The 13,724-nt window shown below is 45.4% G+C and overlaps 1 long non-coding RNA gene across 6 annotated transcripts in view; it reads left to right on the top strand.

The window, feature by feature from the left end:
* Positions 1 to 12,240, top strand: part of LOC142827856 (uncharacterized) — a 109,655-nt gene extending 97,415 nt beyond the window's left edge. For 3 of the 6 annotated variants that reach the window (XR_012902637.2, XR_012902633.2, XR_016349157.1), the window contains 3 exons: positions 1,575 to 1,993; positions 6,083 to 6,241; positions 11,579 to 12,240. This is a non-coding gene — a long non-coding RNA (uncharacterized LOC142827856). The remainder of the gene's footprint in view (positions 1 to 1,574; positions 1,994 to 6,082; positions 6,242 to 11,578) is intronic. The other 3 variants (XR_016349156.1, XR_012902635.2, XR_012902638.2) reach the window with 3 other exon arrangements.
* The last annotated feature ends 1,484 nt before the right edge of the window (positions 12,241 to 13,724 follow it).

Below are 13,724 nucleotides of genomic sequence, written 5' to 3'. Positions count from 1 at the left end.
CTTCTACTCTAGAGTATGGAGCAAAATGATAAGCACCCAGTGAAACCCTTGCTTGTGGTAAAAAAAAGGGGTAGAGAACTTTGCCAGTGGTGAGAAGAGCATGGAGATGACATAAGGAAGAGATCAAGGGTGTCCCCCATCTTATTGCACTTTTCCCAATTCGCCTACCCCCAGCCATAAGCAGTGATTTCAATACCCACTCTGGCTGGCATGTTTGTAAAAAAATATTTGGAACAAGATCACCAGAGTTTGTATAGACTATTTCATCTGGGCAACAACACAGGAACAAGGCAATTCAATGATTGACCCATTAACTTGATCTTTCACAGAATCTTTTCATATGGTAGCTACCAAAGAATTGGCTGGTTTTAGGATTAGGTGACCACAGTGGTCAGCTAATGATCTAAAAATTGGGGCAACAGTGCAATATGTACATTATGCCTGACTTTTCTCTTTGTTTGGAGGAGATGGGAAGGGGTCTGTTTTCTGGTCTCTCTAGGGCACTGCTTGACTGAAAGTCAAACATGCCATAATGGATCGTGCATTATTCTAAGCACATGTACTTTGCAAAGAGACTAATTGGGCAATAAAAACTTATTTACTCCTAAGAAAGATTGACAAACTAGCACCACTGCAGCATCAGCCATAACAGTGGTGACACAATCAGGCAAATCTTCTCCCTCTAATAGCCATGAAAGAAGCAGCCCAAACAGTAGTTCATTCCATGAGGCTGAAAGGCCAGTTTAAGACTGTCCTGGGAACATCAGGGCTGCTGGCCATCTTATTTTGAAACACCAAGTAAGAATACTGGAGGTGTCTCTAAGCATTTCTGTACATCATTTGAATTAAGAAAATAATTCTTGCTCAAACTTGCTTTTCCACGATTACTTTGAAACATGTTGATATGAGTAATAACTCCCAGAATGTATCAGCTCCTGACTCTATGCTAAGCAGGGACATAACATATCCTGTTAACGCCTCCTGCACTGTTCATAAAGACATATTAGTTTAACTAATGAAAACACAAGGGTATCGTATTCAGTGATAATCAAATTTAAATGTCGTCAATTAATCTCAGACTTCTTTCCCACAGAGGCATTACCTAGCTGAAGCTAATATTAAACACTGCATCTTAATATTGTTGCAAATCTGTCTGGATAGACGAGTTCCTGATTCTTGATGTTCTTTGTGTTGCTACTAGGACCTTCAGTCATGGCAGGACTAGAACTGGGATACTTCTCCCAAAGCACAAGTTCTAGGAACATAAAACAGTATGTGAGACAGAGTTGAGCAGATGAGTTCTGTTCCCAGTCAGTGTACAGGGTTCCATGTACACACACTAGCCAACTGATACAAAATGAAATGGCATATTGTTAGATATGTCTCCTTCTTTTGAAATAATCTAATTGAAAAAGATCAATGAATTTTTCCAGTATGCATCAATTACATTTACAAGAATGGACAAACAAGTTCCAGTGAAAGAGAGATCCTTTCAATCAAAATCTCAGGTCAAGCCTTTTTTAATGTACAGAATAACCACTCAAATCATACTTGTCTCTTCTTTGTACCTCCAGGTTGTGGTTGGAATCCTACAAGAAGCTGCTTTGGCTGTATTTACAGTCTGATTGGTCATAGGAAGTACCATAAATCTTACAAGAGAACCTATTCTTTCATGGTTTCTACAATGGGTACAAAAATTGTTCATGAACAAAGTGGTGGAGAAGCCCCATACTTTTCATTGTTTCTGAGCTCTGAAGATTTGGAAGTGACTGTTGCTAGTGCATGGTCTTTTCACTTCTCTCCTATTGCAGTTCACTTGCATTTCCTTGATGATATTTGCTGGTGTCTGTATGAAGCTTAACTCCTCTCTTCCCCGACAATATTTTTTGAATTAAACAGAATTCTTCAAGTGATATGAATCAAAACCCACATTTTTTCAGTCAGGGAAGCCATCACAATGTTTGGAAATGACACATACAATTGGTATGCAAAGGTAACTTTGTTCTCAACCTTTTACTTTCTGATACCTTCAACCCTCTTCCCTACAATAGCCTGTAAAATCTCTATGGCCCAGTTGGGCCACAACAGTTCATCTGCATATAAAAGCTAGGCCAGCATTTAAGAGGTGGGTAGCAAGCATGGCAATTGCCTGAGACCCTAAAAAGCTATGTTGCTCAGACTTCAGCTTCAGGCCTGGGTAGTGGTGTTCAGGGCCTTGGGGTAGTGGTACTTTGGCTGCCTTCCTGAGCTGTAGTGAATCTAACACCAGCCATGGTTGGAGGAAGGTCTGAACCCTGTTCATGAACTGTCAGGTGAACCTGGACCCCTGGTTGAGAACCACTGCTCTAGGACACAGTCACCCTTGTATTGTTATAGTTCAAAGCACTCCACCCTTTAGGGATAGGCCGGGTCTAATCTCATGAACTATGAAACTTCTATCTTGTTATGGAAGCGAGTGCTCCATTAAATCAGAGGTCAAAGTCAAGCAAAGAATTCTAAACAGGAAAACGAACAAAATATAAATGTCTTCCTCTGCTAGAGGTCACCCTATGGCAGATGTTTCTCATGTGTAACAGATCCCAGGCAAGTAAACTGCAGAGCTAAGGCTCTCATCACAATTGTATTGAAAATATATTATTTTCAAATTGACTAAAAAGCTGCACTTTGACTTGAGCAATTGGGCCACTGTGAATTGCAGCAGGAGAGTTTAAAAACTAAAGCATAACCTAAGAATTCACTCACTCCTAAGGAACCATTTTTTAATGCTTGCAGTTTGTAGAAAATGAAGCATTTCAATCATGTTTTCTGGTTAAAAATAACTAGCTAAATTAAAGCAGGTATTATAGGGTTTCAGAATAGATTCTCAGAGCCAAGCATCAAAACCTCATTGAATTGTGGATCTCGGAAGGTTCACTGAGCCAGGAACGAAAATAGTTTCCTCAACATATGATAACACATGATGATATGAAATGCTGATGGAGACAGATTATTTAGATCATAATAAATGAAAAGAGATTGTGGCACAATTATATCTCAATGAAGGAGACTAACATCAAAACTGATGTATACTTATTTGATGTTGGTCTTTAAAGATAGTTTTGTTTTTTGTTTTTAAATCCTTCTCCCATATGGCAGACTTTGTTTCAGTGTTCAGACCCTTCAGAGCATTTTTGTGCAATAACTGCATAACTATGATCCCTTACGGAGCTTTCCAGTCACTTCATATATCATCTATTAAAGGCAGGATTAGCCTAAGGATGTGATGAGCTGGACAGCTGTCTAGGAAGCAGAAAATTATTGGATTTAGGATATTAAGTCTTTGCCCGTGATTTTTCAGAGACCCCAAAGGGTTCACAATTTTTAATGTTATGCCCGCACTGCCAGTCTATGTATCTGTTTGCACCTTCAACTCTAGTTGAATGTCCGTGTTCTATAAAATGCACTAGCAGGTATTTGTGCCCACAAAACTTCATGTAAGATACAAAATTACAATCACATCCCTTTATAGGTAATGTAATTGAGATACAACAATAATTGCAGTTTGGTACTGAATCAATGGTCCAATTTTTCCTGTAAATATATAGCAGCAAGCACCTCATAATACCCATTTCATGTTAGAGAGCCCCAAACTGAAGGCAACATGGAGAACTTTAAATTATAACAACCATGAGCTTATGAAAGCTATTTAGCAGTGGTTTCAAAATTAGAGATGTATTTTAAACAACAACAACAAAAAATCAGCACCAAGCTTTGGGCCAGTTCTTTCAAAAACTTGTGAAGCATCTTCTTACAGAACATCCAAACTTATCATTCTGTTTTTAAATATGGTGTGACAGGGCGTTGCCCTGTACTGGCCCTTTAAGTGGCTGAGACCTGGAGTCAGGAGGAAGCCCAGCTGAGGCAGGTAAGGAGGACCCAGCTCAAGGCCATATAGAGCAGCTCCTGGGAGGAGGAGGGGGTCCTGCCTGCCTGCAATGAGGGAGGCTTCGGCCTAGCAAACCCAGGCTACCCAGCCTGAGGCCCTAGGGGCTGCAAGGAGGCAGTCATGGAGGGCAGGGCTTGCATGCAGGCAGCTCTAAAAGGCCGGGCTGCATGAAGCAGCCGCTGTAGGCTGAGTGAAACGTGAACCAGAAATATAAAAGGCAGGCCCTCCAGCTCAGTTAGGGTACGTCTACACAGCAGTGTTATTTCAAAATAACAAATGTTATTCTGAAATAACATAGTCCGTGTCTACACTACTAGCAGTTATTTTGACATAATGTAAAAATAAGGTCAAGCGAGAGGACTTCTTACTCCAACTCCAACTCCTCATTTTACTAGGAGTAAGGGAAGTCGGAGGAAGAGTGCTCTTCATTGGACTTCCTGCTGTGTAGACATGGCCAAGCACTGAAATAAGCTATTTTGATGTAAGCTATGAATAAGTGTAGTTTATTTTGGCTTTAGCCCTGTTATGTAGATGCACCCTTAGAAAAGAGCTGCCAGAGGAGCTGTATGTCTTCCCCCTCATTGCTGGAACTTGGAGCAGATGGAAGTCAGTACAGTGCCAGAGATCCAGAGAAGCCATCAGACACTAGGAATGTTGAGGAGCTCTTGGCGCTCCCATTAGCAGTTAACCCCAGCAAGATGAATGACAACCTCAGAACCCTGGACTAGGAGTGTAGGAAGGAGTCTAGGGAAGGTGAATAGGGTTTGGCTGTGTCACTGACTGCATGCTGACCATCCTGTTGTAGCTGCATTTCCCTGCTGACGCAGTGGCAGACCACTCTCCCACTGTTAGGGCCCTATACTGGGTCACAATAGAGTGGGTATGTCTGCATCCCCCCCCCCCCCCCCGGTCACTCCATCATCAGGATGGCAGCCTCCCCATTTTTAGGCAAGAAAGCCAGAAATGGTCTGATGCCCGCATGGATTAGAACAGCAGATGGTTTTGCTGCCTCTCCCACCAGAGAGCAATCTCCCCAAGACTTCTGTGTGCACCCCTGCTCTGATTGAGCATTGGGGATACCAGAACTGATTGCTGCCCAACCTGGACTGCAGACTAGGGCCTGTTAACTGCTAGCTAATTCCCCCTGAACAGAGTTGCTCTAGGAGCACTGCAGTGATAGGGTGGCATCTCCCTCCCTGACAGACAGGGAGAAAACTGTGATTGCCTTACACCAGAAAAGTGGAAGATATGCCCCAGGTTACAAAGCAGATTGGTGGTAAAACTGGGACTGGAAGCCAAGCCATAGAACTCCTTGTTCATTGTCCTATCTACTCATCCAGTAGAGCATGCTGCCTCTCTCAGCCCAACCGTTTGATCAACTGAGTTAATCCAGTTTTGAAAGTGTAAGTTTGGGAGGTGGGGAACTTTAGTTTTTCTCCATGTATTCAGTGAAATGCTGACAACAACTGATGAGGAATGTCAGAGTGGACTGGTCTTTTTAAAAGAGAACTGCTTCAGCCCACCTATAGTTCATCAACAGCCTTAATGGGGGCTTAATGCATAGAGATCTTCCCTATAAAGAGCCAGAAGGGAACAGGAAACAGGGAGGGACATGTGGCAGGAGGAGCTGCAGTGAACAGGAGGCCATGAAAGGCTGGGGCCTGGAAGCCAGAGCTAGAAAGCTAAGCTCCAGCTAGGAAGGACTGGGAGGTGGGGGAAAGAGTTGTGAAGAACAGTTTGGGACAGAAGATGAGCCCCAGGATTGGTGGAAGATGCCAGAGCTGACTATGAATATTTGTGTTGTAGTGATGGACTAGAATAGATTTAGGGACATTGAGGATTGCTTTTGCACAGTTTATTTTATTAATCAATCCCAGGCTGGTGTGTAGTTGACTATGAGAGAGAGAGGCAGAGAGAGAAATTATGGGGATGTCTTACACCGAAACAGACATGGGGTGCTGTAGAGTCACACCTGTCCATAAAAGGGCATTTGGAAGATATCTTATCCCAGTACAAAGCCCCAGTGTAGCATGATCATAGTCCTCAGTGAAGATAAGAAAATTATCCAACCTTGTAGAAAAGTTGTGGATTGTTGACCTTATGCTTAAACAGAACATGTCCCAATCTTTGATACAACATTTTCTATGTGTATTTTAGGTTGCCTCAAGGCTGAGAAACATTGGGACAATCAAAATCACTTTATTGTTAAACCTCAATGCTACCCAACTTAAGGCGTTATTGCTATGCTGATTTGGCAACACGGCTGAACATGTGTTCATAAAACTGAAGCTTTGTCCTTTTAAAGATATCCTGCTGGTTAGTCCAAAATAAGTTATAATGAAACATAACATCTTTTAAAGCTCTTATAAAAACATTGATATTCATATAAAACAAGCACTGAGGGTATGGGAAAAAAAGGAAGAACACTGACCTCGGTTTTACTATATAGTCTGTCACCTGAAATAGACTCATTCATTCTCATAAACCTACTAATCTAAACCGAATGCACTTGTTGAAATATCCTGGAGTTCTGGGAGCATCAAGTATTCAGGCTGGTTAAAAACATGTTATTCTGCTCAGCAGTTTGAAACATTTCCAGTGGATCTGATGCACCTTGCTGTGTATCAAGGTGAGAATAGAAAGTCCCTTGTTCCTCACACAATTGCTCATCTTACAGTTATAAAAAAAAAGTGAACCTCCAATGGAGCAGGAAATAAAAACTCTTTCTTCAGCTGCCTGACTCTTCAGCAATTTAGCAGAACTGGTATTAGAATATCTGGAAATAAGCAAATCTTATCCTTTGGAAAATCACCTTCTTCACTTTTCAGATTGCCAGATTCCCTTTTGCAAGAAGGTTACTAAAAATAATCATTAATGGCAAATTTCACATCTTATTAGATGTATCTGAAATCTACTGCTCTCCATTGTATTAAGATGAACTCTAAAATTTAGTCTCAAAGTCTAATATTAACAAGAGGGCAACCAATAGCTCACACAGATTACTGTTCTGTAAATCTATTAAACTTGTTAATCGTGACTATTTTTGTTTTAGAGACTGTGAAAGGGATGGCCACTTAACTGAATCAGTATTTCATCACACCCAGAATATTCTCTAGATAACATGTCCTTTGGGTTCAGAGACATTCTGAGATCTTCCATGTTCAGCATACCTTCCCTCTGCAGTTACCAATAACTTGACTCCAAATTCAGTTTGGACTTCTTAGCCCCTCTGTTCTGTGTAGGTGTTCATTTACAGTGTTTATGAACCATGCTCAACAGTTGCATTTAAATAACCTTTCTTTGGGTTTGGTGCTGCACTTGCAGTGCATTCCACACAAATTAACAAAGTTCTCAGATGGACTTCATGGATCTCTAGTTTGTCTCCATTTACACAATTTCTGTGTGAGAGAGTGTTGGGTTTTTGCGTGTGTTTTTTTTTAAATAGGGGAAGGATAGTGGCGTGGGCTGTGTGGTGAATGGATATGATGAGAACCTTTTCAACTAGCAAGGTTTTTCAACATTTTCTAATGTTTCTAGTGTCATTTTTTTCCAATCTCTTTCCATTGAAGATTCATTCTTGGATGATGTGATCCATCTTTGTTGTCTGCAGTTCTCAAACACTTTCTGTGGGGCAACTCAAGATGAATGGGAGCCAGTGGCAGTGTGAAGGGATAAGAGTGCAATGAGATATGCTCGCCATAGTGGAGAAGGCAGGCAGCCATATGTTGCCCCAGCTGGATCATTTGCATTATTTTCACTTACAGCTTAAGATGCAGTGAATTACAGTCACTCAATCTGGAGGTGACATCTAGGAGGAAGGGCCACAGAACCCTAGCAAACCGAAAGAGAGTGGTTGTGTTAGTCACTTACGGTATGTCTAGACTACATGCCTCTGTCGCCAGAGGCATGTAAATTAGACTACCCGACATAGTCTATGAAGCCGGGATTTAAATATCCCCGGCTTCATTAAAATAAAAATGGTCACCACGCTGTGCCAGCTCAGCTGATCTTCTGCACAGCGCAGCAGTCAAGATGCAGCTCGATCGACAGAGAATGCCTTTGTCGACCAATCCGTGTCTTGACTGTCACGCTGTGCCGACAATCAGCTGAGCTGGCACCGAGCAGCGGCCATTTTTATTTTAATGAAGCCGGGGATATTTAAATCCCGGCTTCATTGATTATGTCGAGTAGTCTAATTTACATGCCTCTGGCAACAGAGGCATGGAGTCTAGACATACCCTTATGTATTGGTCATTCAAATTCATCAATGAATTAGCCTGGTTCAGGATTTGTCACACCCATTTGACAAGTGGGGGCTAAGTGCTTTCAGTGGAGGGAGAAATATGGCAGTCTAGTTCTTTGGTCTTATCTGTGATAACTTTGAGCCATCTGCTCTTCATCCAGGAACTGCTCTCACATTTGCTTCCAATGTCTCAGTGTTGGTGGTTTCCACCAGTGGAGAACGAGGCAGTTGGTCATCACTGGGGCATTGTTGGCAGTGGAGCCAGGACATCTGTCTCCTTTCCCTTCCTCTTCCCCCTAGTGGGCTCATATTTTATTTTTAATAGATATAAGCAAATGAAGAACTGTCATGATGAAAACAATGGTCCATCTAGCCCAGTGGTCACCAACCAGTACATCGGGATCTACTGGTAGATCTTGGAGCCTCTGACAGGCGATCCTGACTAGTTTGGCCAAGAGACTATCAAGTGCCAGCATTTCAGCTGCCCCTCCCCCCACTTGTGCTCCTCTTCCGCCCTTTGCCTTGGAACTGTCCCTCTCCTTGGGGAGCATCCTGCTTCCTGAGCAGGGAAGCGAGAGAAGGGGTGCGGATGTCAAGGTGCCCCCCTCCCATTCTGTATCCTTTCAAAGCAGAGAGGCAGAACAACAGGACTTGGAATGGAGTTTGCTGGCTGCTTTAAGAAATGGGCCAGGGCCAGGGCAGGGGTGAGTTAGCCCCACTGCACCATCACCCAGGAGCCACCTGAGGCAAGCAGCGCCCAGCTGCAGCCCGCATCCTGAAATCCTACCCCAGTCATGAACCCCCTCCTGTACCCCAAGCCCTGAGCACCCTTGCATCCAAACACCATCCCAGAGCCTGCACCTAGAATCCCTTCCTACATTCCAACTGCCTCCCCAAGAGCAGCTCAGAGCCCCTCTCACACTCCAGATCCCTTAATCCAAGACCAGAGCCTGCACCTCTACCCCAGCCTGATGAAAGTGAGGATGGGCAAGGGAGGGAGGATGGAGTGAGCAGGGGCGGGGCCTCGGAGAAAGGGCGGGAGAGAGGCAAGAGTATTTAAATTTGAGGTAGATCTTGGATTGCACTTAAATTCAGGAAGTGATCTCGTGTTTAAAAAGTTGAAGAACACTGATCTAGCCCAATGCCCTGTTTCTGACTGTAGCTAGTGCCAGATGCTCCAGAGGGAAGGAACAAGAACCGGGCAATTATTTAATGATCCATCTGCAGTTATCCAGTCCCAGGTTCTGGCAGTTGGAGGGTTAGGGGCACCAAGAATATGGGTTTGCATCCCTGACCATCTTAGCTAATTGCCTCCATATAGATTTACCCTCATAAACTTATCTAATTCACTTTTGAACCTGGTTATATTTTTGGCCTTTGCAACGTTCCATGCAACAATTGCCACAGGATGACTGTGTATTATTATATGAAGAAGTACTTCTTTTTGTTTATTTTAAACCTGCTGCCTATTAAGTTAATTGGGTGATCCCTTGTTTTTATGTGAAGGGGTAAATAGCACCTCCTCTATTTACTGTCTCCACACTATTCATGATTTTATAGACCTCTAGCATATCTCTCCTGTGTCACCTCTTTGCCAAGCTGAGCAGCCCCAGTCTTTTAAATTTCTCCTTACCTGACAGTTGTTTCAATCACTAATCATTTTTGTTGCCCTTCTCTGCACCTTTTCAACTTCTAATATATGTCTATTTAGAGTATTCAAGGCATGGGCATACCCTGAATTTATATAGTGGCACTACAATAGTCTCTAGCTTGTTATCTATCCTTTTCTAAGGGTTCCTAACACTGTTAGCTTTTTTTTATTGCTGCTGCACATTGAGCGGATGTTTTCAGGGAACTGAGGGAAGTCATTAACAAAGAAAGTCATTGACTCTGATTCTTGTGTGGATTCAACCATGAGAAGCTTAAACTATCAAAGTTTAGCTAGTAAGTTAGAAAGGTCAAACACTATTATGGGTATTCTTCAAATTAAGCGTATCTTTGAAGTTTTAAAAAGCATCCTCATTCATATTTGTTTCTTGGAGTAGACATCTCATGTATTATTTTCTGTGGGTATGTCTACACTGCAAAGTTAATTCAAAATAACAGCCCTTATTTTGAATTAATTTCAATAGTGTCTATACATGCATTTAATTCAAAATAGCGGAGTGCTTATTTCGAATTTGGTACACCTCATTCTATGAGAAGTAACACCAAATTTGAAATAGCTAATTCAAAATAAGTGCTGTGTAGACACTTAATTCAAATTAGCTGGCCTCCAGCCTTTCCCAGTTTTCCCTGGTGGCCACTCTGGGCACAACCAGGAAAACTCTTCTCCTCTCCCACAGTCCCGGAGCCCTTAAAGGGGTAGAGTCTGGCCACTGGGCACGTGCCAGAGCCAGGCTTGCCAGCATCCACAGCCCCTCACCACACAATGGCCACACAATGCCAGCCAGCCGTCCCCCGCCCAGTCCTTCAGCACCTAGGGGCCAGCCAGGGGCTGTAGATGGCGCATGCCCTCGTGGACTACTGCGGAGATCGTGGACCTCCTTGAGGTTTGGGGGAAGGCCCCCAATATCCATGATCTCTGCACTAGGTGGAGGAACACGGCTGTCTATGGCCCCATAGTGGCCACCATGACCAGAAAGGGCCACAGGCGCACGCAGGAGCAGGTGTGCCTCAAAGTGAAGGAGCTATGGCAGGCATACAACAGGGGCGGTGCCGCAGCAGGGGCTGACACCTGCCCCTACTTCCCCACCCTTGCCCGCATCCTGGTGGGTGGGACGGCCCACATCACCATGGGGGGCAGCGAGCAGGGACTGGAGGGCCCTTACCTGGGTGCAGCAGAGGGGACATTGCCGAGGGTGCCACGCCGGGAGGACCCCCATGCTGTCCCAGCACCAGAGTCAGCAGGGTTGTCCGGAGAGGCCACACCAGATAAGTGCCATCTCCGTCCCCTACCTGGGGGGGGCAGATCAGGGGCCGCGCACGTGGGCCTTGCCTACCACACATCAAGCAGCAACATGTGCACGTGCGAGCACGTGCCATGCCACCCGTGACACCCAGGGGCCGTGGCCTGATAGGCACATGCATGTGTGAAGAGACCTGACACACTCCTGACCCTAGAGCAGGATACAGCACGATGGCCTCCCTTCACACACCCACCCCCTCTACACAGAGGCAGGGTACATCTCCTCCCACTTCAGCCGCACTATACATGGCACAGAGGCATGGGTGCAGTCTCAGGGTATCTCCCACTCCCAGAGATAGCTGGACATACCAAACCTGGCCTCTGTGCAAGCACAACAGCTCTGACGGTGCAGGGCACGGTCATTCTCTCCTCGCAGAGGGGGGCTGGGCTTCACCCTCTGTGTCCCCAGGGAGAACTGACCACTCCTCTTCTTTCTCCACAGCCGCACCACCTGCACGTGCAGGGTGGACCCCCCGCCTGGGACATGCTCCCACACCCGAGGGCTCCGCAGGAACACCACAACACTGCTGGGGTACCACAAGCAGCACCTGGGGGCCCTGCGAGACCAGACCCGCATTATGGAGCAGCAGGCGCAGGAAGAATGGGAGTTCTGGTGGGAGTTGCTTGCCCAGGGTCATGCCATCTGTACCCAGCTGCAGACCCTGGTGCAGAGCATGCTGCCTCGTGCCGCTCCCACGCTTGCTGCCTCCCCAGCTCCTGCTCCTTCTGCCACTCCTTCTCCCCCTCCTGCCTCTCCCTCTTCAACCTCTACAGCCCCCTCCTCCTTAATCTCCACACCTCCCACCTCAACCTCCACACCCTCCTCTCCATCACCCGGTGATGCCGAGGCCCCCTCACCCGCTGAGCTGGGAGACATGTGGCCTGGCAAGACCCTCACCCCTAAGGCCTGAGCTTCCCCTCCCTCTTCTTCCCCTTGCTTCCCCCTTCCAGCTCCCTCCTCCAAGTTTTCTCCCTCCCTCTCTCACCCTCTCTCCTGACTTCTCCCGTCTCCTTTCCTCAGTCTTCCCAGAGGTTCATTCCCCCTCCCCAGTTGTGTTAAATAAACAGAGTTTTTATTTTTGAAAATATATGTATTTTATTTGACACGAGGAAGGAGGGCTAGGGAGGGGTAAGTGGAAGAATGTGAGGGAGAAATAAGGCACAAGCCCCCAGTGGGGCAGACCACAGAGACTGTGAGTGCTCCTCAGGGTGGACACTCTCCCGCAGGGCCCCCTGGATTCTGACAGCCCCACTGATGGACTCCCCGGATGGCAGCCTGCAAAAACTGCAGCCAGGCTGATGGCAGCGCGTCCACAAGACGCACCAGAATGCCCAGGGGCAGCTCTGTTTCCATGTTGCAGAGTGATAGGGTGTCCCGAGTGAGGGCATCCAGAGCACGCAGAGACACAAATGCTTTGCTGTCCCTCATCGAGGTAGACAAGCAAGCAGAGATATCTGAGAACTGGCTGTCCGGAGTGGGGGGGTAGGGTCCCTTTAAGCACGGACCTCAGATAGCCTCAGGCAGCAGCCCCACCCAGGAGGTCCTGACCTGCTGCCCTGCCGGCACTGGTTCCGGCCAGCCTTAACTCCGATTCAGAGTCCACTCAGTGTGGACGTGCTCTTTCGAAATAGCAAAATGCTATTTTGAAATGCATTTTCTGTATAGATGTGTTAATTCAAATTAGCTTATTTCGAATTAACTATTTCGAATTAAGTTAACTCAAATTAACGCTGTAGTGTAGACATACCCTGAGACATCTGTGCATCTTCTCACACAGAAACATACCCACAGTGACACTCTCCTTTAACCCACACAGCACTTTGTCATTTGAAGGACCCCTTCCACACAGGTGTCTGAATCTATTCGCTTCAACTCACATAAGTTTCAGACTTGTCCAAATTTGTTTTTTTGTAGCTGTCCCTGTGCAATCTGCCTGCATAGGCTATGTCTATGCTGAACATCACTCGCAGCACCGCATGGAGGTTGCCTAGCTATATGAAGCAGTGAAAAATAAGCTGTCTCCACCCTATCCCTGTCATGTCAGTGAAAGGCTCTGGCAGGGGGAGATAGTAGGAAATGGTTCTAGCAACAAGGAACTGATGGAGGATTTCACCTGGCTTCTCTGCTGTGAGACCCTCTCTCAACTGCTGGAGCCTGCCCTAGCCATGGGGAAAGACAACAGCTGCAGGAAGACAGGGGGGACATTAAACTTCCAGAAATATCAGTGGAGACAGAGAAGGCACTGCTTGGATGAATAGAAAGATATGTATAGTACCTACGCAAAGGACTCAGATGTGTCTTTACTCACTCACAAAGTGTCTCACAGTCTACAATAGATATTTACACTGTTGGTAGAGGGATAGGTAGCACACATACTCTGTATGCTGTTGAAAGAGATGTATGGTGTAGACATACTAGTGGCCATGTCTACACTAGGAAAGTATTTTGAAATTACTAAATTTGGCTTAACTCTCGATTTAACAAATTTGAACTAATGTGTCCATACTATGAGGAAGCCTAGAAATAAGTTTGAGGTAGGCTCTGTTAATGTGGATGCACTACCTCAGACTTAGAGCCCCAGAAAGCA

The sequence above is a fragment of the Pelodiscus sinensis genome, chromosome 3 (genome assembly GCF_052426305.1).
Source record: "Pelodiscus sinensis isolate ZL-2025 chromosome 3, ASM5242630v1, whole genome shotgun sequence".
Lineage (NCBI taxonomy): Eukaryota > Metazoa > Chordata > Testudines > Trionychidae > Pelodiscus > Pelodiscus sinensis.
The sequence above is the reverse complement of the archived record's forward strand: the minus strand, read 5'-3'. Positions and strand labels throughout refer to the sequence as shown.